Source organism: Triticum aestivum, chromosome 6D (genome assembly GCF_018294505.1).
Source record: "Triticum aestivum cultivar Chinese Spring chromosome 6D, IWGSC CS RefSeq v2.1, whole genome shotgun sequence".
Lineage (NCBI taxonomy): Eukaryota > Viridiplantae > Streptophyta > Magnoliopsida > Poales > Poaceae > Triticum > Triticum aestivum.
In genome coordinates, this window is record NC_057811.1 from 480,355,017 (window position 1) to 480,381,781 (window position 26,765).

The following is a 26,765-nucleotide window of genomic DNA, read 5'->3' on the forward strand; positions in this document are numbered from 1 at the left end:
ACCCCATATTGTAGGGTGGATCTCGAAAGATAGGAAAGATCTCCCTCCAAGCCGTACATACGACTTTCATCGAATACGGCTTTCCATAGAATTCTATAGGGATCTATGAGATCGAGTATGGAATTATGTTTACTCACTTTAAATTGAGTATCCGTTTCCCTCCTTTTCCCGCTAGGATCGGAAATCCTGTATTTTCCATATCCATACGATCGAGTCCTTAGGTTTCCGAAATAGTGTAACGGAAAAAGAAGTGCTTCGAATCATTGCTATTTGACTCGGACCTGTTCTGAAAAAGTCGAGGTATTTCGAATTGTTTGTTGACACGGACAAAGTAAGGGAAAACCTCTGAAAGAATTTCCATATTGACCTTGGACATATAAGAGTTCCGAATCGAATCTCTTTAGAAAGAAGATCTTTTGTCTCATGGTAGTCTGCTCTAGTCCCTTTACGAAACTTTCGTTATTGGGTCCTTCTCCTGTTGCTTGATTCACATGGCATCATCAAATGATACAAGTCTTGGATAAGAATCTACAACGCACTAGAGCGCCCTTGTTGATGATTCTTTACTGCGACTGCATCCAGCTCGAATAATGCGATATCTCACACCGAGTTCAAAGATACTTAACCCTTCCTCCTCTTACTAATACTATGGAATGTTCTTGTATGCCCAATACCTGGTATAAGCAGTGATTTCAAATCCAGAAGTGAATCGTAATAATTTCCTTTACGTAAGGCAGAGTTGGGTTTTTGGGGTTGATAGTGGAAAAGTCGACACAGAAGGATCAGCATATCCTTGTTTAAATAGGTCCACTAGACCTTAGCTACTTAATTTCATGGTATTTAGCACGGACGATAGAAGATTGGAATGATGGTATCAATGTGCCGCATTGAAATGAGAGTGGCTATATCGCTATCAATCAAGGTGGGACAGATCAGCCATCTCCACAGATTGCTAGTTTGCTGAAAACAATCCAGCTTTTGCCAAAAGAAAGCCAAACTCTCATCCAGATGCATCTCGATTCACATTTCTATATGATAATATGCACGACCGATTCTCGTATCTGCTGATACAAGAGATTCTTTCAAAAGATAACCCTAACCCCTGGGTGGGCGAAAGATGGAGACAATACTGCCGTTGAAGCGCAAGAGTGAGCAGCAATCCGGTCAGCCCTTGCTTTCTCAACTTGAGCAGGAAACTTCCAACCAAATAGGAGGGAGGGGCACTCTCAAATAGGAATGCTAACATAAAACGCGTGCTCTTGAGTGTCAATTCCTCTTCTGACCGAAGTGAATAACAAAAATCCCTTCCATCTGGACACTGAATAATGAGAGAATCGTAGAAGTTATCGGAATCCGGGGCTAGAGTCTTTGGCTGAACATCCACAGATGATCGATTCCCTGCGCTAGCAAGTATTGGATTGGAGTGGGGGTTAGTTGGCTCACCATATGGTATAGATCGATAGATATATTTGATACGTCCTATAACATGGAGATGGAGATAGCCAAGCCCCTTTCTCGAAAGGCAAACCCTCTTTATCATCCAACACAGGATCTCCCTATGGAATACCACCATTGTCTTTCTCCATCTCACTCAATAGTATATATCGGTATAAATAGCTCAGCTCACGAAATAGAGCGAGCAAGAGCTCGAACTTGGTAGGAAAGTTCGGATAAGTCAACTCGACTCCTTAGTGCAGCGTACACTTGCTTCAGCAAAACGAGGCTCATCCATTTGTTTTGATCCGAATCACACTCTAGACTAGCTCTTCTTATAGAGAAGGAACTCCACTTTGACAGTCATACGAGAGGGAAGAGACTCAAAGTTGATGAGAATAGTCGATTTGACCGGTATCACGAATAGCAGTTTTAGTAGAAAAGGGCGTTGATGATTGAAAGGATTTCTCCTCGAACCACTAGTAACTATGTCAGCTTTTGTCATTCTGATGATACTGAATCGGATCAATATTTGGAATAACAATATCTGATCTATCAAATCGATTCATCATCGAGAATGGAATAGTATAACATAGGAATTTGATCCAAACAAACTCCGAATTGGGATTTCTTATTGGATCAGGAATCCCATTGCATTTTGCATCCTTTTCCATTTTGCTTCTTTCAGGCAGTTTTGGCTCGCAATAAAGCTAGGGTCCTGATCGAGCAAGACTACGTCCTATCTATCTACCTCTCCAAACACAATATCTTGAGTACCTATGATGGTGACTACATCTGCTGGCATGTGATGTTTGGACATAGAATCAAGTCCTTGTGAATGGGCAAAGCCAGGTGCTCTTATTTTACAACGGTAGGGACGATTACTCCCATTACTGACAAGAAAGACACCAAATTCACCTTTAGGTGCTTCAACTACGGTATATGTCGTGGAATTGTCACGGCAGATGTCCTCGAGTTAGGACTTAGTCGTGGAGCCATCGCAACTAGGAAGCTTGAAGGGGTTATGCGGGACAAGGGACACGAGGGTTTATACTGGTTCGGCCCCTTACGGTGAAGGTAAAAGCCTACGTCCAGTTTGAGGTGATATTGATTAGGGTTACGATCGCCAGGGAGCTAAACAGCTATGCCCGGCTCTCGATGAGATTGTTGTCGCCATTGAACCGCTGCCGGGTCGCCCCTTTATATAGGGAGGCTGACGCCCAGCAGCCCTTAGAGTCCCGGCCGGCTCATAAGAGTGTCCGGCTCGGACTCTAAACAATACTTGCCTTACACTACAAGTTCTACTATAATAATAATGATTGTACTACGGGCCTTAAGCCATATCCGGGTCTCAGCCCATCTCTGGCCCATTATCTTGAAACTTGGCTCCGGGCTTCTGGCAACGACCCTACGAGTAACCCGGCCCCTCCTGGCGGGTGACTCTAAGGTCTATATCCTCAACATTAGGCCCCAGATTGACTTGAGCCGGCTCATGTCAATCTTCGACTCTTCTGACAGAAGGAATCTCCGGCTTACAATTCATGTGAATGGTCATAACCCGGAGTGACGTCATCCTCTGGACTCCGGATAATCCGTCGTGACGTCATCCTCAATTAAGTCCGCTTTTTACTCCGCCAGATCCGCAACGGATCTTTGCTTTTACTGTCATTCCGAAAACCGAGGCGTCGTGAGGGGGAGATAACCATGCCGTGGTCTCCTTGAATCTCGCGCCCACTTATGACTTCGCCTTATAAATAGGCCGGCCCAACAGACTTTCCTCACGCTCTCTTCTTCCTCCTCGCACCATCGAACCTCTGCTCGAGCTTTGCCACTGCCGCCGCCGTCGCCCCCCTGGTCTTCATCAACCCGGCCGCTGCATCACCCTGATTCGGACCAGATTCACGGCGGCGACTCTCGCACCTCTTCAGCTCCGGTAAGTTCTCACCACCCCGTAGAGTAGATCTGCAGTAAGGTTCCTCCAGTTCTTCGTGTTCGTCACCATTGCCCGCAAGTTCGGTAGTTCTCCTAGTTCCTGTTCCTGCTTGATGTTAGTCCTGCATAGAACTAGTGCGGTGGTCGTTTGAACTGCATAAGAACTCTGTTTGAACCCAAGAACTCCCTCACTGCCGTTTCTAGGTCTAGAAATTTTTCTTTTGCCCGACTATTTTGATCCAAAAAAGTGACTGCAACATGTGAAACCTGTTTTACCACACTTAGTAAAAACTGCACCCACTGAATCTTGGCGGCTTACATTTTCAGCTTAAAGAAAACACGCGTCGTAGAACCTTCCGGTTTAAGGAGAACCATGCTCTGCAGACTCTTCCGGCTTAACTGTAGTAAAGCCGTAAATAACCAATTTACTCTGAATCCCCCTGCGGCTTAAATAACCCACCGTATCTGAATATATATCATTAGTCCCCTTCATAAGCCGCCATCTTAGTTTGGACAATAGATCTCCGGCTTATAATTAACCCGGATACTTTTCTCTTTATCATAGACCACCAACTTTCACCATGCCTCCTAAAGCTCCCATCACTTGCAACTGGATGAGGTCCAACGTCACCGACGAGACCCTAGCCAACTTTGTTAAGTCCGGATATCTGCCCAAGAAGGAAGTGATGTCCTACCGTGCCCCTGACCCGTCGGAAGAAAGACCACAGCCGAGGGACGGGGAGGTAGTGATCTTTGCAGACCATATGAGCCGGGGCTTCGCACTGCCCGGCTCAAAGTTTTTCAGGGACGTGCTCAACTTCTTTGACTTACGGCCCCAGGATATAGGACCCAACTCCGTATCCAACATCTGCAACTTCCAAGTCTTTTGCGAAGTGTACCTTGGAGAAGAGCCCAGTTTACTGCTTTTCAGAGAACTGTTCTACTTAAACCGCCAAAACGAGTGTGCCAACAGGCCAAGTCTGGAATTAGGCGGCATCTCCATCCAACGGCGCAGGGACTGTCTATTCCCTTATGCAGAGCCGCCGAGCCACCCCAAGGACTGGAATATGACTTGGTTCTACTGCCAAGATACGTCCCCGGCTGACGAGAACCCGCTGCCCGGCTTTCGCCCAACACGCCTAGAGCCGACTCACCCGCTATCCGACAAACTTACTCCCGCGGAACGCCAGCCTCTGCTTCCAACGATCAACAAGATCAAGGCCCTGCTAGGAAACGGTCTGAACGGAATTGATCTGGTCCGGGTCTGGATCTCATGGCGGGTGATCCCATTGAGTCGCCACCCCGGCTTAATGTGTGAGTACACCGGGCGAAAGGATGATCCGCAGAGGCACAGTCGCAATGATCTTCCAGAAGACGTTGCGGAGGAAGAGACCAAGGCTCTTCTAAACGAGAGCTTGGCAGACTGCGGAAGAACCGGGCTAGCCCCCTTCTGCAAGACCAATCCAGCCCCAGCGGTAAGCCGCTGACTTTAACTTTTCACTTCTTTTGCATATCACCTTGATCTGAACCGTTTTAAGAATTCATTACTGTATTTCTCAGGCTGATGACAAATTCTGGCGGGTCAAGTATGACCATGAGGCGGCCAAGAAGGCCAGGAAGGCGAAGAAAGCCGCCAAGAAAGCCGCCCCTCGCAAAAAGGGAAGCAGACCCACTGCTTCGGAGCTACTGCAATTAAGCGACAGCTCCGAGTCAGAGGTAATTCTTAAACCTTTAAATTCTTGCCATATTTGTTGTTGTTGCTGTCCGCCTTATCAACATTTGCTCATTGACAGGATGACACCGGCGCCAGTAACCCGGTGGTTGAAGAGGTAATGTCACTTTCCTCCGACTCGGAGCCTTTGCCACAGCTGAAAGTCCGAAGAGTAACCCGGAAAGTAAGCTTTTCCCATCCATTAGCTCATCAAGACCCTCAATTTCTTTTGAAGCAGCAGGTTCACGAAAGCCGGCGTCACACCCGGGCCGACAAGGACACCAACCTCTCCGCCGGGTTACCCGATGCAACCCGGAAGCGTCGCACTGAGGTTTTTTCTCACCTGTACCCTTTTCATCCGTTGGCGGGTGTTATCCGTCAGCCACTCAACTCTTCTGACTCCAAGTATCAGGAGACCTCCCCCTCTTCGGGTGACTCCATGCAGTCAAGTCTGCCGGCCTTCAAGACTGCACCCGGGTAATAACAATCTCCTTACCTTATTTGTCTGTACTTACTCTTTGTGTGCCTAACACTTCTGTCCTTTCAGTGCCCAGGCAAAGCTCACCAAAAGAGCAAAGAAAACCAGGTCAGCCGGAGTGCCAGACTTGCCTGACCCGGAGGTGACGGCTCAAGAGCCGCCAGCTGCCTCCGCCCCCGAAGCCACCACTCCAATGGACACGGTGCCTGAGGCCCCTGCCCCGACTACCAAGACAACGACCGAAGCTTCGGTTAACCCGGAGGCCTCCGGTTCAGCTCCACCAGCAGACGACCCGGACGTGGTAATCACCCGGACGGAATTCGTTGAGCCGGGGAGACCGACCGCGTTGGCCAAATGCTCCGCGAAGGGGGAGTTGCTGCAGCCCCACCGGGTGAACCTGGACCTCTCCGGCTACACCAACTTGAGCATTGGAGAGCTCGTCTCTGGCTACATCAGCCAAGTCCACAAGAGCCGAGACGCCGAGGTTGCCATGGTCAACCAGATCCAACAAAAATCCGAGGTACCCTTCTGTTGTCTTCTTACATTACTGCATAGCTATCTTTGCCATGCTAGCCCCCAAGTCTATGACTTATACTTGAATATGTTGTAGACTGAGATTCCGGCTTACTCAACCGAGCCGGCAGTACGTAGATAGATACGTTCAATATGCATTAGCCCCCAAGTGCCAAGTGTCTTTGCTTGGAAAGCGCTTGGGACTTATATAATAACTGTTAATAACCTGGAAATATATGCAGGCTGTTGGCAAGAAATTAGAGTCGGACCTTGCGGATCTTAAGAGCCGGCTGAAGGCACAGGAGATGGAAACCCGGAAGGCAAACGCCAAGTTTGTCTCCAGCATCGCCGCTCAAGAGAAGCTGAAAACCGAATTTGATGCTGAGCGGAAAGCCTGGGCTGAGGAGAAGGCCGCAGTGGTGACCCAGGCGGAGAAGGTGCTTTCTGAGAAGACCGCCGAGCTCTCCGGCCTAAAGCGCCAGGTTTCCCAAATGGTAGCCGCCATCTTCGGTAAGTCGCCTCACCGGCTTTCATCAAGTCTGCATATGTCATGATTCATCTTTGTCACCGGCTTATCTGATCTTGTTAAACAGGCCCCAGGAGTGCCAACCTCAACCAGAGCATGGTCACCAAGTTAAAGGCCGTGTATACCCTGGTGGAACAGCTCTACACCGGGTCACAGCGTGCCTTAGCTGTGGTGGCCCTATCCAACGAGGTGCCAACTCATCTGGCCGAAGTCCTGCGCTGGCTCGCTGTTCTGCCGCAGCGGATCCAGGAGCTACGAAGGGCCTCCGCGAGAGCCGGAGCAATTGCCGCGCTGAGCCGGGCCAAAGCATTCCTGCCAGAGCTAGACCCGGCAGACATCGCCCTGGGTTACCCAAGCCTGAAGGAAGACGGCTCAGCCTTCGACCAGAAGGACTTCGCGGCATGTGTGAAGGCTGTACGCCCGGTGGCCACCCTCATCGGGAACGACACCGACTTAACCAAGTACCAGCCGGGTTATGATGCAGAGAATCAGAGGATTCCAACCCCTCGCTATGAAGCCCTCAATCTGATCCCTCTGGCTCATCAGCACACCTTCGCCCCGGAGATTGACTCGGCGGGGTTAATTGATGAAGAAGCCCAATTCAAAGCTCTCCGCGGCATCGACTGGAAGTCATCAACTTTCCAAGTCTTGGGATCAGCCGGAGGAGAGGACAGGAACGAGCCGGAGACTTCGACTCAGCAGGCATCATAAAGCGGCTGACGGTTCACCGAACAATGCTCCATCCTTGAGACTTGATGAATTTTGTAATAGAATAGGTGCAACAATTTATCTCTGCCGTGCCATCGTGCATGTAATGAATGCTGAAATCCCTTAAAGTTATCCTTTTGGTGTCCCTCCGGGTCATAATTATCCCTTTGTCCTTCTCAATCTTAAAAGGTGCCGTTAAGTATCTGCATAGAAAGGCAAATCACAAGTCTCAAGGCGGCTTACCGCCCTGAGAATCATGTGTTTTGAGATAGATAACCCGGAGTATGAATCAAAGAAGACTGGTCTTTAATTATACTCTGAACATAGTCGTAATAACACACTTAACGGCCTGTAAGCATACTTTCGGTTTAAATAATCCGGGTAGTAAGGTTGGTACCTCAACTCTGATTTACTTGCCTTGATGACACCCATGATGTTCAACTAACACTGTAAACCTAAGCCGGTAAGCGAAACCCGGCCATGCACACTTTGTCATAATCAGAGTAAACTTGTGATAAATCAAAACTTAGGGGCTTCCGGTTCGAATACGACCAGAGACCCGGCCCAAAGGGGTTAAGCCAAGATTCGGATACGATCATACAGCCCCCAGTGGGTGTGGCGATGCCAATCAAGAGGGTACTGACAGCTATGTTCTCTTTGGTTCGAATACGACCTATGTTTGAACAGGAAGCCCCCAAGTGATTCTTAAAATTGTTTAACGACGCTGATTCGGATACGATCCACGTCGGTTCTCAGAGGGGTTAAGCCATGATTCAAATATGACCAAAGGTAACCTCCCCATGAGCTCGGCACTTTTGCCAATCAAGTGGGTATCGACAGCTATGTTCTCTTTGGTTCGAATACGACCCATGTTTGAACAGGAAGCCCCCAAGTGACCTTACTGCTTACGGCTAGATTCGAATACGATCATAAGCCGGATCCTCCTTTAAGTCAGCATGTAAAAAACAGCACACGCATATTTGGAGGGGAAAAAAGGACAGAGGTCCTGTTTTATTGCTTTATCATAATATATACATGTCTGAGATAAATATGTACACCACGAGAGCCGGTAGCTCAAGTGTAGTAAGGCCGAAGCTGAGCTATGTTCCACGGCCGACGGGTCTCCTCCTCAGATTTACGCGAATCTTTGTGCTCCCGAATATCAATGAGGTAATATGACCCGTTGTGCAAGTTCTTGCTGACCACAAAGGGCCCTTCCCAAGGTGGGGATAACTTGTGTGCATCTGTTTGATCCTGGATGAGCCGGAGCACAAGGTCGCCTTCCTGGAAGACCCGGGATTTGACCCGGCGGCTATGATAACGGCGCAGGTCTTGTTGGTAAATCGCTGAACGGGCTGTTGCCACATCACGCTGTTCGTCCAACAAGTCCAGAGCATCTTGGCGCGCCTGTTCATTATCCGTCTTAACATAAGCCGCCACGCGAGGTGAATCGTGACGGATGTCGCTGGGGAGGACTGCTTCTGCTCCATAAACCATGAAGAAAGGCGTGAAGCCTGTAGACCTGTTAGGAGTAGTATTGATGCTCCATAAGACGGAGGGCAACTCCTCCACCCAACAACCCGGCGTCCGTTGCAAAGGGACCAAAAGCCGGGGCTTGATGCCCTTCAGAATCTCCTGGTTAGCTCTCTCAGCTCGACCATTGGATTGGGGATGAGCCACTAAGGAAACATCAAGTCGGATATGCTCTCATTGACAAAACTCTTCCATAGCGCCCTTGGATAAATTGGTGCCATTGTCGGTTATGATGTTGTGCGGAAAGCTGAAGCGAAAAATCACCTTTTTCATAAATTGAACCGCCGTGGCTGCATCGCACTTGCTAACTGGCTCAGCCTCCACCCACTTCGTGAATTTGTCAACTGCCACCAAGAGGTGGGTCTTCTTATCCTTGGATCGTTTAAAAGGCCCAACCATATCAAGCCCCCAGACCGCAAAGGGCCAAGTGATTGGGATCATTCTCAACTCCTGAGCCGGCACATGAGCCCGTCGTGAGAACCTTTGGCAACCATCGCACTTACTGACCAAGTCCTCTGCATCAGCATGAGCCGTCAGCCAATAAAAACCATGACGGAAAGCCTTGTCCACAAGGGATTTTGAGCCGGCATGATGGCCACAATCCCCTTCATGGATCTCGCGCAAGATCTCCTGACCTTCCTCAGGGGAGATACAACGTTGAAATGCCCCTGAAACACTGCGATGATGCAACTCGCCGTCGATAACAATCATTGACTTAGCCCGCCGGGTTATTCGCCTGGCCAGAGTTTCATCCTCAGGCAACTCTCCCCGGGTTATATAAGCCAGATATGGCATTGTCCAGTCTGGTATGACATGAAGAGCCGCCACCAGTCGTGCCTCCGGGTCAGGGATAGCCAAGTCCTCCTCTGTAGGCAACCTAACCGAAGGGTTATACAGGACATCCAAGAAAGTGTTGGGCAGCACCGGTTTTCGCTGAGAGCCTAACAGGCTTAAAGCATCAGCCGCCTCGTTCTTCCTGCGATCAATGTGCTCCACTTGGTATCCCTGAAAGTGCCCGGCAATGGTATCAACCTCACGGCGATAAGCCGCCATGAGAGGATCCTTAGAATCCCAGGTGCCTGATACTTGTTGAGCCACCAAGTCTGAGTCACCATAGCACCTTACCTGGCTTAAGCTCATCTCCTTAGCCACCCGAAGACCATGGAGCAAAGCCTCGTATTCAGCCGCATTGTTAGTGCAAGGAAACATCAACCGTAGCACATAATGGAACTTGTCACCTTTAGGGGAAGCCAATACAACACCAGCCCCCGAGCCCTCCAGCTGTCTGGACCCATCAAAGTGGATAGTCTAATAGGTGTTATCCGGTTTTTGCTCAGGCACTTGTGACTCTGTCCAATCGTTGATGAAATCCACCAAAGCCTGAGATTTAACAGCAGTGCGTGGCACATATCTGAGGCCATGAGGCCCAAGTTCTATAGCCCACTTAGCAATTCTCCCTGTGGCCTCTCTGTTTTGAATAATATTGCCAAGAGGGGCAGAACTGACCACAGTGATGGGATGACCCTGAAAATAATGCTTAAGCTTCGGGCTCGCCATGAACACACCATATACGAGCTTCTGCCAATGCGGGTACCGCTGTTTGGACTCAATGAGCACCTCGCTGACATAATAAACCGGCCGCTGAACCGGATGCTCCTTACCCGCCTCCTTGCGCTCCACCACAATAGCCACGCTGACGGCTCGTGCGTTTGCCGCCACATACAGTAACAAGGGCTCCTTATCAACCGGAGCAGCAAGGACAGGGGGCTCTGCCAGTTGCTTTTTCAAATCCTCAAAAGCGGTATTAGCTGCATCATTCCAGACAAAGTTATCAGTTTTCTTCGTCAACTGATATAAGGGCATAGCCTTCTCACCAAACGGCTTATAAACCGGCTTAAAGCAGCGATGCGACCCGCCAAACGCTGAACGTCATTTATACATGCCGGCTTAGCTAGGGAGGTGATGGCCTTGATCTTCTCCGGGTTGGCCTCAATGCCTCTGTCAGAAACCAAGAAGCCCAATAATTTGCCAGCAGGAACATCAAAAACACACTTGGCCGGGTTAAGCATCATCTTGTAGACCCGGAGATTATCGAAGGTTTCCCTTAAGTCATCTATCAGGGTTTCCTCCTTGATGGATTTAACCACAATATCGTCCACGTAAGCGTGAACATTGCGCCCGATCTGTTTATGAAGACAATTCTGTACACAACGCTGGTAAGTCGCCTGTGCACACTTGAGTCCAAAGGGCATAGACACATAGCAGAAGGCTCCAAAGGGAGTGATGAACGTCGTCTTCTCCTGGTCCTTAACTGCCATCTTAATCTGATGATACCCGGAATAAGCATCCAGGAAACTTAAGCGTGCACAACCTGTCGTAGCATCAATGATTTGATCAATACGGGGGAGAGCAAAAGGATCAGCCGGACACGCCTTGTTCAAATCTGTGTAGTCCACACACATCCGCCAGGTGCCGTTCTTCTTGAGTACGAGCACCGGGTTAGCCAACCATTCTGGGTGAAAAACTTCAACAATAAACCCGGCCGTCAAGAGCCGGGCCACTTCTTCACCAATGGCTTTCCGCCTCTCCTCGTTAAACCGTCGAAGGAACTGTCTGACCGGCTTAAATTTTGGATCAACATTGAGAGTATGCTCAGCGAGTTCTCTAGGTACACCTGGCATGTCAGAAGGCTTCCATGCAAAGATGTCCCTATTCTCACGGATGAACTCGATGAGCGCGCTTTCCTATTTTGGACCCAGATTGGCACTGATGCTAAACTGCTGAGATGAATCTCCTGGAACAAAGTCAACAAGCTTAGTTTCATCAGCCGACTTAAATTTCAACGCCGGCTCAGTCTCCGTAGTCGGCTTCTTTAGAGAGGTCATGTCTGTCGGGTCAACATTGTCTTTGTAAAACTTCAACTCCTCGGTTGCGCAAACAGACTCTGCGTAAGCTGCATCACCTTCCTCACACTCGAGAGCCACCTTCCGGCTGCCGTGAACCGTAATGGTCCCGTTGTGACCCGGCATCTTGAGCTGTAAGTACACATAACACGGCCGTGCCATGAACTTGGCGTAGGCCGGCCGTCCAAATATAGCATGGTATGGACTTCTTATCTTGACCACCTCAAAGGTTAATTTCTCCACCCTGTAGTTGTTCTCATCACCAAAAGCCACTTCTAATTCGATCTTGCCGACTGGATAAGCCGACTTACCAGGTACCACACCATGGAAAATAGTGTTTGACTGGCTGAGGTTCTTATCAACCTGCCCCATACGGCGAAAAGTCTCATAATAGAGGATGTTGATGCTGCTGCCTCCATCCATGAGTACCTTTGTGAACTTATAACCTCCCACCTGAGGAGCCACCACTAAGGCCAAGTGGCCCCGGTTATCCACCCGGGGAGGGTGATCCTCCCTACTCCATACTATGGGCTGCTCAGACCACCGTAAGTAGCGTGGAACTGCTGGCTCAACAGCATTAACAGCCCTCTTGTGAAGCTTCTGATCTCGTTTGCACAAACTGGTGGTGAACAAATGATACTGTCCACCGCTAAGCTGCTTTGGGTTGGTCTGATAACCCCCCTGCTGCTGTTGGTGACCCTGACCAGACTGTTGATTAAAGCCCCCTTGACCGCCCTGAGGGCCAAAATTTGAGCCGCCCCCCGGGCCACGAAAGCCGCCGGCGCCTGAGCCGCCGGCACCTGAGCCGCCACCCGGGCCATTGTAGTTTTTAAAGGCCTTCATGATTGCACAATCCTTCCACAGATGAGTCTCTGGCTTCTCTCTAGAGCCGTGTCTCGGACAAGGTTCATTCAACAGCTGCTCCAGAGAAGGTCCTGACCCGCCGCCTCGGGGAGGGGGCCTCCCCTTGCGTCGCTGGTTGTTACCTTGGGAGTTGGCGTTGGCTACAAACTCTAGGCTGCCATCGGCCTTACGCTTGCCTCCTCCTTGGTTCCCCGGGTTAAACTGAGGACCCTTGCCATTGCCGTTCTTCTTTCCCTTCCCTGTCCTTTCATCGTCTGAAGGGGGATCCTTGGTACCATCAGAATCGGCGTACTTGACAAGAGCCGCCATTAGGGTACCCATATCGGTGCAGTCGCGTTTAAGCCGCCCGAGTTTCATTTTAAGGGGCACAAAGCGACAGTTCTGTTCCAACATTAAGACTGCAGAGCCGGCATCCATCTTATCTGATGAATGTATGATCTCCTTGACCCGGCGAACCCAATGGGTCGTGGACTCACCTTCCTGCTGCTTACAGTTAGTTAAATCCACAATTGACATAGACTGCCTACAGGTATCTTTGAAGTTTTGAATGAACCGGGCTTTCAGCTCAGCCCAAGACCCAATGGAGTTCGGTGGTAACCCTTTCCACCACGTGCGGGCAGTCCCATCTAACATCATGATGAAATATTTGGCCATGGCCGCCTCACTGACCTCCAGCAGTTCCATAGCCATCTCATAACTCTCAATCGAGGCTGCAGGCTGTAAGTCTGCTGTATAGTTAGGCACCTTCCTAGGGCCCTTGAAGTCCTTAGGTAGACACTCATTACGGATAGCTGGCACCAAACAAGAGACACCCCCAGTCCTGGTAGAAATACCCACATCAACGGACGTCGTCGGATAAGCCGGGGGGGTCTGGTAAGCCGTTAATTGAGGCACCTGCTCCGCCTCCTGCCGCGCTTGGTCTTCTGCGTAAAAGGCTCCATTATGAACCGGGCCATGGCCAGGGGGCGGGTCATGGCGTCGGACATTGCTTGAGCCGGTTGCTGAGACCATGTGCCGGCTGTAACTCGGGCTCTGGCCTGGACGAGGGGTCGAGTGGATCCTGTCCTGGCTGTAGGAGTACGCCTCTTGCTGTGCCAGAGCCGTCTGCAGGAGTTCCCTAACCCGGCGGGTTTCGATGGCCGCCGGAGAGTCGCCGTCAACGGGGAGAGCCGCCAGTCGTGCTGCCGCAGCCACCATGTTCTCCAGCGGGTTACCATAATGACCCGGGGGTATTGGCACATACTGAGGCGGGGCAGGGGGCTCCTGGGGAGGCCCCATCACTCGTGGCTGAATAAGGGGTCCGGACCCGGGCGCAATGACCCCTGGCGGGTTACTAGACCCTGCACCCGGCGTGTTGAAGAGATTGTGTGGATCGTAAACCGGTGGGAGTCGAGACTGGGCCTTCTGATGCCTCCTTCTCATGACCTCGTTGGCCGCGTTCTGATCCATCGTGAGTTGGAAGGACCGCGCCTGAATCAGCTGAGTCCGGGCGTCGAGAGCCGCCCGCTCCGCAGCCAGCCTGATCCCTTCCGCTGCAAGATCCTCTTTAGCTTTTATCAGATCCAATTTTAACTGTGCCACCTCCGCATCATGTTGAGCTTGATCCGCCGGGTCAACCGTGGCGGTTAACAGGGCCGTCATCTTGTCCGTGAGATCTATCAGCACCTGAGCCGGGGAAGGAACCGGGTTTCCCGATCCGGCAGCGGGGTTCTGAACAGGCTGCGCACCAGCCATAAAAACTCCAACCTGACTTGGCGGCTCAAAAAGGTCCGGAATACTGTCGCCGTCGGAACAACCCATGAACCTGCCATCTTGAAGTTGGTACAACGAGTTTGATTTATCAGTGGCCGACTCACCGTCAGAGCCGGCGGCCGCCTCCTCACCAGACCCGGATGGATCAGAGGGCACTCCATGGATGCATCCCACAAAAGCACGCTTTAAGGTAGGCCGGGCCCGGGCGGGTCATGCGCGCTGAGCCGTTTCGATGAGATCGGCGCAGAGATCCGGCTCGGGGCCCGGCTCCCCAATCTTGCCGATGAAGACATGAATTCCGCCAAAGGGGACCCGGCACCCGTACTCAATTGAGCCGACGTCGGGGCTCCAGTCCGCATCGTCGATGTAGAGCCTGCCGCGACGACTCTTGGTCATCCGGCCCACAGCGTATCCCTTGAGCCCTTCGAAGCTGCCCTTCAAGAACTCAAATCCGCCGTGCGCTGGCCCCACGGTTGGCGCCAACTGTCGTGGAATTGTCACGGCAGATGTCCTCGAGTTAGGACCTAGTCGTGGAGCCATCGCAACTAGGAAGCTTGAAGGGGTTATGCGGGACAAGGGACACGAGGGTTTATACTGGTTCGGCCCCTTACGGTGAAGGTAAAAGCCTACGTCCAGTTTGAGGTGATATTGATTAGGGTTACGATCGCCAGGGAGCTAAACAGCTATGCCCGGCTCTCGATGAGATTGTTGTCGCCCTTGAACCGCTGCCGGGTCGCCCCTTTATATAGGGAGGCTGACGCCCAGCAGCCCTTAGAGTCCCAGTCGGCTCATAAGAGTGTCCGGCTCGGACTCTAAACAATACTTGCCTTACACTACAAGTTCTACTATAATAATAATGATTGTACTACGGGCCTTAAGCCATATCCGGGTCTCAGCCCATCTCTGGCCCATTATCTTGAAACTTGGCTCCGGGCTTCTGGCAACGACCCTACGAGTAACTCGGCCCCTCCTGGCGGGTGACTCTAAGGTCTATATCCTCAACAGTATAGGTAGAAGGAGCTGGTACGGAAAAACCTTCTCTATAAAGTTCGAAATGGTGAATTGAGGTAGAGTAGACCGATGATCCGGTAGTCATTTGGCCGGCTATGGAAAGAAAAAGCTTGCATCTGCTCCCCCTAAACTATAACGGGTCCCATCTCTCTCCAAACCTAACGCGGTAGTTTCCCATCATAAGGCTTTCCATCTATAGATTGAGCCATTACCCACCAAGGATCCCATTCGTTCAGAACTCAGTCGACTGCTTCTATAGATAAGGCGGAACGTCCTTAGTTCAGCATTATAGCACATAGTCTCCGACGCTACTACAGCGCTTCGCTAACTCGAAGCGCCTCGCTATGAGAATGACGCCTCGCTAACGCTCGGCTAAGTCGTCGAACCCTCGCGCTGACCATTCGCTTTCTAAGTAGCGAAAGCGCTTCTCTTTGCCCCTTAACTTCATAAAGTATTTGGAAAGAAAAGAAAGAGATTCTTGGTTTTATTGCTCCCGCTTCCTCATCTGCGCTCGTCAAGCCAACTTTGCTTTTTGGGAGGCGAAAGAGGGGTTGAAGCGGACATGTCGAAATGACAGCATCGAAGATATCTATATACACAGGAACGCTTATTCCGGACTGCGTTCCGGAAAAAGTAGCCTACTTGACAGAAAGGGCGGGCACTCTCGGCGCGGAGGTAGGCACTCTCGTCTTTCAACCCCACTGTCACTTTGAATTTAGTGGGGCACTGTTTACTTACAGCCTCTACGAGTTGCAAGTGAATGGGGCCGGTGCATGGTGAATGGAAGGGTTCATCAAGCCATTTCTCGCCTTAACCCCTAAACTAAATAGGAAGAGGGGTACTTGACTAATAGGGGGCAATTGCATTGCACCTGAATGTGAGGGACCTCTTGATACCTTATGTTCACTTCCTAACTAGTAGCCGGTTTCCTGTCGCGGAAGCCTTTTCCCAGTGCGCGGAGCCCCGATGAGGAAGGTGTTAGTGCTTTCTCATGGGGTTAATAATGCTAATCCCTCTTTTTGTGCCGGGAAGAAGATAAGAAAAGGCGAAGCCTTCTCTTGGTTTCCCAACCTGTTGCTTCTAAAGGCTGCCCTCTCTCGGCTGGATTTTGGTCCAGCCTACTGCGAGGATCCCGTATCCCGTACATCGTCTTTCTCCCTCCTGGGTTCCCGTGGTTCCTATGCCACTGCGTTTCCCGGTCCTTTTCGTTTAGTGCTTCGACCCGAAGCAATAGCTTGACGCGTTTTCCGTGGATAAGATGGCAGCGCTCCAGCTCACTAAAGAATGGGACGTCAGTGGTCCGCCGGCAAGCTCGTTCTGATCCTGGACGCAGTACATTGGAATCCTGAAGCACCACCACGAACGCTACCGCGCGTGCACCTGCGGTGCGGTAAGGCACCACCCTGTTGTGCCAGCAGCCAACTCCGGCGTGTCAGCTTAGTTATCCTCGTCAAGCCACAACCTTGATGTCTAGCTTCCCAACTGGTAGACGGTTCCCTTTCCCCCGGATCAATGAAGAAGGGAGAAGTCAGTTGATTCCTCCGAAGAACCGGAAGCGAAGCGCTATGGGGGCGAGGGGACGGGAAAAGAAACTGCTCCGAAGAAAGATATTGGGGTTCCCAATGCTTCTCCACGCCCAACGAGATGCGCCAACCTCGGGATGCTTTACTCCTAACCCCACGGAGGTTCCGAGACGGAGCTTAACCTGAGTCTCGGTTAAGAACGGCGATGATCTACGTTTCACACGGCGCACGATTCCATGGATAGTTTCATTCGAGATCGTGATGGAGGACATAGCTTACGATCATCGGCTTTGATCATGCCACTAGGCGTTTGATTAGGACATTGCACAATGATCCGAACACTTTGTCGCATCTCTTCAATACGGATACAGTAACGATCATAGCGATCTCCTCTGGTACCTACTGGTACGTCAAGATCCGATTGGTCATGAACATCGTAAGGTGCTGCTCTTCGCGAATCCCAGCATACCCCAGTTTGGGATGGGTAGGCCCACCACTTCACTTTTGCACTTTCACTTAGGCCCGGGCCAAGTCGGTGGGGGGACCCTGTCGGGCTCCTTCCCCCCTCCCCCCCCAAAACAAACTATACGTGGGAGTTTCCCTTCATACGGCTCGAATCATTCTCAGATGCCCCGAGAGGCATCTTTCCTTATGATCTGGTGGTTCACACGCGCGCAAACGAGCACCGGCCGCAACAGCAAGGAACTATGACCAATAGAGTCAAACACAGAGCGTCATACTTCTTTATCTTGTGATGGTTGAGGAGTTTCTTTCTCAGAGGGTGCGGGACGCTTGCGGAGTCCGTGCCTTCCGTACCACCACAGGTCGTTCTTGGGCAGATCCCGCTCCTAAACATAAGGGAGGGATAGGGGGAAAGGGGCCCTAAAAATCATATAAATAGGGTTGTAGAAAGACCACTTTCATTCGACGTTCTGGGGCGCCCGATTCGATCGACGAATTTGGCAAGCTGATCCGCTTTGATCCAGGAGAAAGCCCAGTCAGCCACCTTTTCGGTGCAGGTCACGTGACCTACAGCTCGGCCTTCGCTTTTTGAGACTTCCTCTACCCACATCTCTATGTGCCCGCAGCACTTTCATATGGAGAAAGATGGGCTTACCATGTTCCATCAATAGCACCTAACCTATGCCGATTTTGGCGGACCATGCTCCACCCCGGTGAACTCATGCGGTTCCGACGTGCCCAGAGGCCAGAGGCGAATCCGTTCACGGTCCGTAGGACCAACACCATGCGAAGGTTGATGGCCCGCCCCGCCTAGAATAGGAATCTTTGACTGGGCTTACACACATTCGCTCACTTACGCTGTCCCCCCTCAGCTCACCCTAGCCCCGGGTACGTCGTCTCCAAGGCTTCACACAAAATCTTCACTGACAACATATGCATGCTTTTGTAGGGTCAGGCAGAACCATTGTTGCCTGATGGGAACTTCCCCCATATTGCTATCAATGTCTTCATGTCGCACGACCTCTTAACATTACACCACTGAATCCCCAATCCTTTGCTTACTGTGCAGTGACAGTACCAATATCCACTAATCGTTGTTTCCAGATACGGTTGCCGTTTGACATCTCTTCTAATTCGTCGATACGAGAAGCAAATTGTTGTGTGGAGGAATCAATATCTCGACATAAGCCAAGGGCAGATCTTGTGCCACTCCACCAGGTCGTATGAAACTGGCATGCATCCTGGCTCCCGGGACTCTTTCATAGAATTCCAACAATTTCTCCCGCTCCTCAAAAGCCCAAAGGAACAGAGTTGATGCTCCCACATCCATAGCATGAGTAGTTGAAGCAAGTGAATGATTTGAAATTCGAGTTATTTCACAGAATAACACTCTTATATATTGAGCTCGTAATGGTACCTCACAATTCAAAAGTCTCCCTACGGCTGAAGAATGAGCGTGTTCTTGGGCCATCGTAGAAACATAGATAGGGTCAACGATGGAACGAACAACAAAACTTTACGACAGCTTTTCGTACACGTTCACTTGCATCACATACACAAGTGCTCTCTGAACCGTGCAATAAGGTCACCCATAACACGGCTCTCCCACTGGAGTTACCTTAGCCCCGGGCCATGCTATTCCATGATATTGGAAAAAGTTGACTAATTATTATCATCGTCTTGAAAGCTGGGCGCCTTTTGAATATGAGTGGGGCTCCTAGTCTAGGCGGCGCCTTCGTGGAGCCAAACCAAAGGAAGAGCAAAAGGGCGAGGCCACACCCGGCTTCGAATAGGAGGGGGGCTTAGCTCTGGATCCCGCCTGCTTGCAGAAATGAATGGATCGGAAAGGGGGTTGGGTTCTATTTCCGGGCCGGGCAGGAGGTGAAGGCCAGAAGAAGAAGAGAAGTGCGCCTTCCCGGTAAGGAAGAGGATAAAAAGGTGCTATCATCTATCTCGACCTATTTCCCGAGGCGTTGGAAATGCAGACTGGCTCAGAGAATCACTGGCGTGCTTTCTCTCCCCCATCGTTTCGCCAACAAAGAAGTCATCCTTGACTTGACTATTGACCATTCCATCCCTACCGAGCCGCCTCTTCGAAGTATTTACCTCTGCCTTTCTTTTTTGAGAACATACCCTTCAAATCAAAAAGAAAAAAAGAAAGAAAAGTTCCTCGTCTGTGATTTAATCGGCCCTAAGGGAGTTTACTCGACCCATTCTCCAGTCTCCCGCACTGCTCAAGTGTGCGACTCCGTATGAGGACCTCCTTCCCTTTTGCTCTGCCCACTCTCCGTTCACACGGTTATCAAAGCGGAGGAAGGGCGGGCAGCAGGTACCACGAGCCCTCTGTCCCACACATCTATCAAGAAGCAAGTGTAGTTCACCGGTTCCACCGAATGCTCCTATCTCTCGGCAAAGATCGTGTGAGTGTGCAGTTATGCTTCAGATGCTTCGCCATGGAATAGATCGATTCAGTTCCCCTTCTTTTCCGGTGCACTCGCTTTGTATCTCCGACACACAAGGAAGGACGCGGTGGGAAGAAAGCTGCCCTAGCCTCTGTCCGGTCGATCATTCCGCTGGCATCTTGCATTCACGCCTCCGTTTGACTGCCGCTCGGGAATGTAGTTGTAGATACGTGAGTCTTAGTGGGTTGTTGGCTCCACCTCTTATCTCCTTCTACGACATGCTGTAGTCGTCGCCATATTCAATATGTCACTTAGTCATATCTGCCTCGCAGCGGGTCAGCACCTTCGAAAGAAAGGGAGGGAGGACTTCATTCAGTGACTCCACGATCGTGCTCTAAACGATCAAAATAAGGTAAAGCTTGAAGATAAGTTTTGTACTCGATTAATTTCTCAGTCCCTCTAGTCGGGTGGGCGCCGGCCGGCCAGATCCCCCTGAAAACCGTACGTGCGGGTCTCCCCGCATGCGGCTCACGCCATTTGAGGTGGCCCAGCCCAGCATTCATTCGCAAATCCTGTAGTGAAATTGAGACTGCTCGACCTCGGAAGCTAATTCGCGTGTAGGCAGCACTGTCTTAATACCGTTGACCGTATCTATTCATTGATACATTGACTCGCTCCCCCCCCCTCTTTTTTCAAGAATGAATGAGCCGCTCGGACCTTCCATTTCCGTCAAATGACCCGGCTTCCCCTGGCTCTTCCACCGTCCGGGCTCCCTTTCCTCCCTATGCTCCCCCGGCGCAGGCCCACCATGCTTCGCGCCTGCGGCGTTTTCGCCAGACGGTCTTTGCCAGTAGTGCCATCCTCCTCGCAGGTTGTCTGTATGGGTGGGTTGTCCCTTGCTGCTACGTTCTGTTAGGCACTATGAATTACAGGAAATTCAGTAGTTGACTTGGACAGCAGGCGGGTTACACGTTCCACTGTGCCGAGATGTGAGGTGCAGGTGGTGATGATCACCCCGGGGTATGCGCTAGCGCCCTTGACGGGCACTCCAGGACCCGCCTACGCTCGTGAAAACCCAGGTCGGTCCTCCGACCAGATGTGTAGATAACGAGGCCACCTTCACAACCTTCTCCCTTCTATCTTTATCCAAAGTCAGGTAGGGCAGTTCGCTTGAGTTGCTCAACCGTCCTTTTTCCCGGTGCTCATGACGCGCTACGGAACCTCCACCGTGCTAGCGGCATAGGATCCTACTCAGCGTCAGCGGCTTCGTGCCGCACTGGAGTGATCCAATATGTGGTTCCGCACGTTCCACCACTTCTCCGTTCATTTCCAATACTGATCGTGAAACACCATGAGCAGCAGGATGTTGAGGTCCGGAATTCGAAGTGAAATTCTTGATTTGCCCGTTCCTAGTCGTCATGGGAAAGAAATAGGAAAGAAATAAGAAAGAGATTATTCCCCTAGAGCTTGTCCAGTACCACCAGTAATCAAAATGCATCTCCGCGCGTCTACCTGGCGCTTTTATTAGCCGCCTTGCATGCAAGCGAAGCGCTATTGGCGGCAATTAATAGCTCACTGAGCAATGGTTGATGCAGTCAGTCAGTGCCCTCGATTATTCTATTCCTGATAGAAGGATCATGGCGCCCCGGAAGCATTCCATCCAGCAGCACCATCTCCGTCAACCACGCGAGGACAAAAATGATGTTGGCTACATTCGAGCGTTCACCGCACAGAGGCGATCTCGAACACTACCTATGTTCATAAATCCAAAGGAAAGGTCGACAAAATGATTCAATCTGACTTTATCGGTATTCTGGATTGAGTAAAAAAGGGATATATGAAGTTCAAGGCCTTGCCAAAACCGTCATGGCCCTATTATGTATAGGCCGTACTAAGCCAATAGCGAATAACAAACTCTTTCCTGCTCCCTCGACCTTAATTAACTCTCCCATCCTGCCAAGCCTCAGCTGCCAGCCCATTGTATCTAAGCACACTGCGGCAAATTGATACAAGTAGCTAAAGATCTCGCATCTGACATCTCCGGTCGAACGGTTAGGCAACACTAGGGCGCCTGGGTCAAAATTCCGCTTACCAAACAAGATGTCGAGAGGCGAACTCTGTAATTCCCCTCCTGCAAAAGTGATAGCGGCTGTAGCATCTGTGTGGAAGACGGTAAGCTTTCGGCAACACCTTTTTCAGATTGGAAAGGATGAATACTTGTGTTGGGTCCTGCAGACCGGGATAGCCTCAGATCAAAACCTAATAAATGTACCTGGGGTTGATCATATTTTTTGGGCAATAAGTATTCAGGAATTTGAGCGCTTATGTAGCTAAAAACTCTGCCACCTGAATACTTGATTCATTAAGGTCGTCACCCTATACCCGGAAGTCTCTATCGTTTTCTTTGTTTGTTAAGCTTCACAGGGTTGGGACTCCCTAAATCAAACTGCAATCGTTGTTTATCAACCACTCACGACGACACCGAGATCTTCGACTTAGCTCCCACAGGTCATCCACCCGGGGCGGAAGATAACGAAAGGGAGACAAAGTCCTAACTAAATCAACACACAATAACCTCAACCTTCTACCCATTCCATCCATCATATCAGTCGAGTCGAGGAGATTCGTTCTTATCTATAGATAAGGCAAGAGAGAACTTATGACCTCGCGGATGGAGAGGGATTCGAACCCCCGGTATTCCTATCAATACTTCCGTTTTCAGGACCGACTCTTTCAACCACTCAGACATCCATCCCTGCGCTCACCCGCCTATCTATCTGCGCGCTGGCAGGTAGGGGCAACTCTATGTGATTCGCTACGCTTGCTTGCGCCCCACCCCGTAAGCTGACTCTATTGCCTAGCGGTTAGCGACACTTTTCCGGTAGTACGAATCGCTACGCTTCGCTTCTTTCTATATGATAATATGCACCGTCGGTTGCTGCGCTCCCTGCGGGTAATAGCAAGAGAGTGAAGAACGAACGATCCTCAAAAAAGTCAGCAGTGAATGAGTCCGACTCGAGTTCGTGAGTCAAAGGCATGGAAAGAGAGCGAGTTCGACTCGTGAACGATCCGCAAGTGAAGGACCGATCCTTTAACGCCAGTACTGTTGCGAGACTGGTACTTGGCGGCTCACGAGCAACATATAGAAAAAGGTTGCCCATCACTCCCTCGCTCCTTTTTGAAGGCCCACCGCTCCCCCTTTCTTTAAGTATCTATCCCGGCTTGCATTTTGGGGCGAGTACTACAGTTCCTCCATAATCACACAGAACGCCCAGCTTCGAAGAGCTGCTCTCTCCCCAGTCCACAGCAAGGTGTGGAATCTGGATCTACTGTGTGTTCTGACTCTATTGGATCAAGTCAGATACTAAGCCTTCTACTACTACTACTTAGGAGATCAAATGCTATATTTCGGAGATTGGACTCTCTTACTGTGTTTTTTCAGGGCTGTTCCCGAGCCAGGTTCCCTGGATCCATTCTTACCTAAATGGATGAATGAAGAAGGGGGTATTCCTAGGCACTAGTTATTTTCTTATGTGTGGACTTCGACCTTACAAAGTATGAGTCCGTGCCTTCCTAAGTTGGTCCTGAATTTCCAATGAAGTTTTGATTTTCTCGAGGGACGTAGCAAACTGTTTGGTTGGCTCCGAGCATTCTAAAAATAGAGTCCTGCCTGGACAATGTTGATAACGGGAAATCTCTAACCTCCGTGGTGGGTGTGAAGAAGGGTACAGCTAGAAAGCGAGAGAATATCTTTATGGATATGAGTCTGAGGCAGAAGTCTCTGAATGCGGGCCTGACGAACCTTCTGTACCAGGATCATCACGAGACTCTGTTTCTGTGGTAGATGACTCAATAGGCAGGGCCTAGAACCTCTAAAGAGGGTGTGACCGATCACCAGATCACGATCAAGAAGAGTCAAAGCTGTCTTACTAGCGCGAGCAATCATCCAACTATGGTGGTTTCTCAACCGGTGGGTACATTTTTGTTGCACATTGTGAGTTCATATTTTCTTTTCTAAGAAACAAAAGTTCGAGCAGATGTCGTTCTAGCAGGTACAAGAACTCCCGTTCGGTAGGCGTCTGCTTTAGCAATGTCTTTGATCCTCGATCAACAATTTGAGGAAGACGAGACAGAAGCCTTTGGATGAAACCAATGAATCTTCCGATCCGAAAGACTAAGGGGCTAGGCGCTCACCTACTATCGACACATTTCCTCTTTGGCGTTGGCTCCACCAGTTTTGAATGCGAGTCGCTTTAGTTATCTCAAATCTTTGGCAGGAAGGGGCCAAGCCAAATAGTGCTCTTTAGAAGCGTAATCCGTGCTTGAAACTCCTTCGCTAGGATCCAAAAACCTATGCTTCCGCTCTTCCTCACCAGGCAATGCTTACTCTTCTCGATCAAGATTTTGGAGACTTTGAAGCTCAAGGACACGACAGCGCTTGAAACAAATGCTTTGTTTTGGCACCTTCGTCATCCTTTCTAACATTAGTAAATTCGAGCTAATGGGACCAGTTTTGAATTGCCTAGAGGGTGGAGAAGTCACATCATCTGAGGTTTGTTGTGGGTTCAATTATGACCCCGGTCTAGAAGATGGAGTGGTTGCACGTGTAAGTACATCATGTTACATATCTATTTTAAGCTAAGCTAAATGCCTAAACTAAACAATTTTCTATTAAGCGCGGCATCCTCTCTTCGGGGCGAGCCCTATCGATGATTTCATTCTGTACAATGTGAAACCTGAAATACCAACGGTAGTTTCCAAGTGCCATCTCTATTCGACTCCCATGCTTATTCTTGAAAGCTTGAAGGGGATGTCCGGGCTGGGTCAGCTAAAGGCGGAGCCGGGCGGGATATGGTATTAGCTCTCTATGTGCTATTAGCTTAAGCTTATCACTCCAGTTTATTACCCTAGGCAGAGGGGGGTAGGGGAGCATCACTAGAGAGTCTCCGTACCCGGTACAAGATCCTGGCTTATATAAATTCATTCAAGGTTATGGCTGAACTGGTCTCACCGCTTCCTTCCTCAATGCTAGCGGGACCCTTTCTTTCCATTGCCTTTCGAAGGGGACCGACCATATGCCATACTTCTTTTTGTACAACTTTGCTCTGTTGGAGCCTTTGCAATAAGAAAGTGGATTAGGAGAGAGAGCTCGCAGATGATGTTCCCTTCCTTCTATATATCCATATATCTATCGCCCCCGGGCACTCCAGAGCCAGTGTGACATTCTATCCGAAATGCATGCATCTCACATTAGGTAGCCATCCATGACCCCGTGTGTGTTTCCCAATTGCTCATCCAAACCATCATTTCTTTCTTCCATCCCGGAACGGAGATCTGACCCAAGGAAGGAATTGCCTTCTTTCTCATGCCAACCAGATGGATGCGGCCCAGAGCTGAGTGAATTCCCTCTGGGTGAGCACTATGGAGATAGGCCAGGATCAATGAAAATAACCGAGATCGATCGGTATCCATCGCTCAGAGAGCTGCTTTCTCCCCGATATCTGTATCTGCTTTCGGACGGCCAAACAAGCAAGAAGAAGGAAACTTCCATTTCGCATAGCTGCTAAAGTAGTAGTTTTCGTCAAATCATACTTCTGACCAATAGTATCAGTGGCTTTATGCGTCCGCAACCTAGTTTTGTATCTGCATAGTGAAGGAAAGAAAGAAGCATGTTAAGGTGACTTGAGGGAAAGACTGATCCTGATAGACAAGAATGGTATGGTTGGATTGCCAGTGAATAAGCAGCAAGGCTAAAGCAGGGATTGGATTTACTTCTTCTATTGTCAGTAGCATCATTTGCCTTCCACCCTCTCAAGAACTTCCTGAAGCCCTGAGACACTTGTTGCCAATAGTCTGGAATGGAACATTTGCAACAGTTCTTGTAGGCCATTTCTGTAACAGCATATCTCTAAACCCTTCTTGCGGATGGTTCAAAACGAAACTTAGTGGCAGCCCCTATCTTCCCCATTTTCTAGAAGTAAAGGACAATGATCTGACCCAGCTTGCAAGAGGGATAGTAAAACTTAGGAAATAAATCCTCATAAGTTGAAGAAACCAGAACTCTATCCAAAACTTCTCTCACTGGCCTGTCTTGTTTGTTAGTCCAGGCCACCAACCCTTCTCAGTTCCTGTAGTTCAGTTTCAGATATGAAAGCATTAAAAGCTTCCATCCTATTAATATGTATTCTACCATTGTTTCATGAGCAAATCTGATCATGTCCCGCAAAGGTAGATCAACACTCTGCACAAAGTTAGTGAGCTCTGACAAAAACATAGCTCTTAAATTTGGTTGGACCATAAACATCCACCCAAGCACAATTATCACAAAGCCTCTATACTCAAACACCATGGAGAAATTGACCCTCCCCAATGAGGTCTGCATCCATGACATCCAGATTGACTCCAATAAGCATTCCCCCTTTACTGCCACTGGCTGGCTTGCAAACCCACTTGAAAAGCTTTCTGCCACCAATTGCCATTAACTCTTTATCTGAGAACTATTCTCTCTTAGTTTCTTGCACACAAACTATGTCCACCCACTCTATCACTTCAGAAGGTTGCCCCTTCTACCTGGCCAGGCCCCTCACATTCAAGATTAGTGTCTTCATGGCGGTATCTGTTTTTTGTTATGCCTCCTCTTAGCTCTGCTCGTAGTGTTCTTGTCACCAACTGGTATACAAGTACTGTGATTATCTAACTCTTCAACAATCTGAGTAATATCCTCATTCTCTAAATCAGAGCTTAACTCGACACTGGAAGACTGCTCCTTCTCATGAGCAGCTAACTTCTTTTTCTGAGCAGCTTCATAAAGCAATGCTTGAGCAAGTTCTCTTGCTTTAATAGAATTTATAGACCTGTCAATTTCCTCCTGTGTACTGCCCAACACTAGACCACTATCTACAGCAGATTTTACTAGACTAGCAGAATCAATGGAATTGCAAATAGCATATCTGTTAGTAGAAGACATACCTGGTTCATCAAGATTCTTGCGTGAAGCCATCCTTTCTGCACGT

The 26,765-nt window shown here is 49.8% G+C and overlaps 1 protein-coding gene and 1 pseudogene across 1 annotated transcript in view; one reads left to right on the top strand and one right to left on the bottom strand.

The window, feature by feature from the left end:
- LOC123146146 (30S ribosomal protein S7, chloroplastic-like) overlaps nucleotides 1-99 on the bottom strand; it is an 812-nt gene extending 713 nt beyond the window's left edge. The window contains exon 1 of the mRNA XM_044565735.1: nucleotides 1-99. This exon is cut by the window's left edge and continues 713 nt beyond it. The gene's annotated coding sequence lies outside the window, so the exon portion shown is untranslated.
- Nucleotides 100-19,345: 19,246 nt separating this feature from the next.
- On the top strand, nucleotides 19,346-20,163 carry LOC123146147 (uncharacterized; annotated as a pseudogene).
- The last annotated feature ends 6,602 nt before the right edge of the window (nucleotides 20,164-26,765 follow it).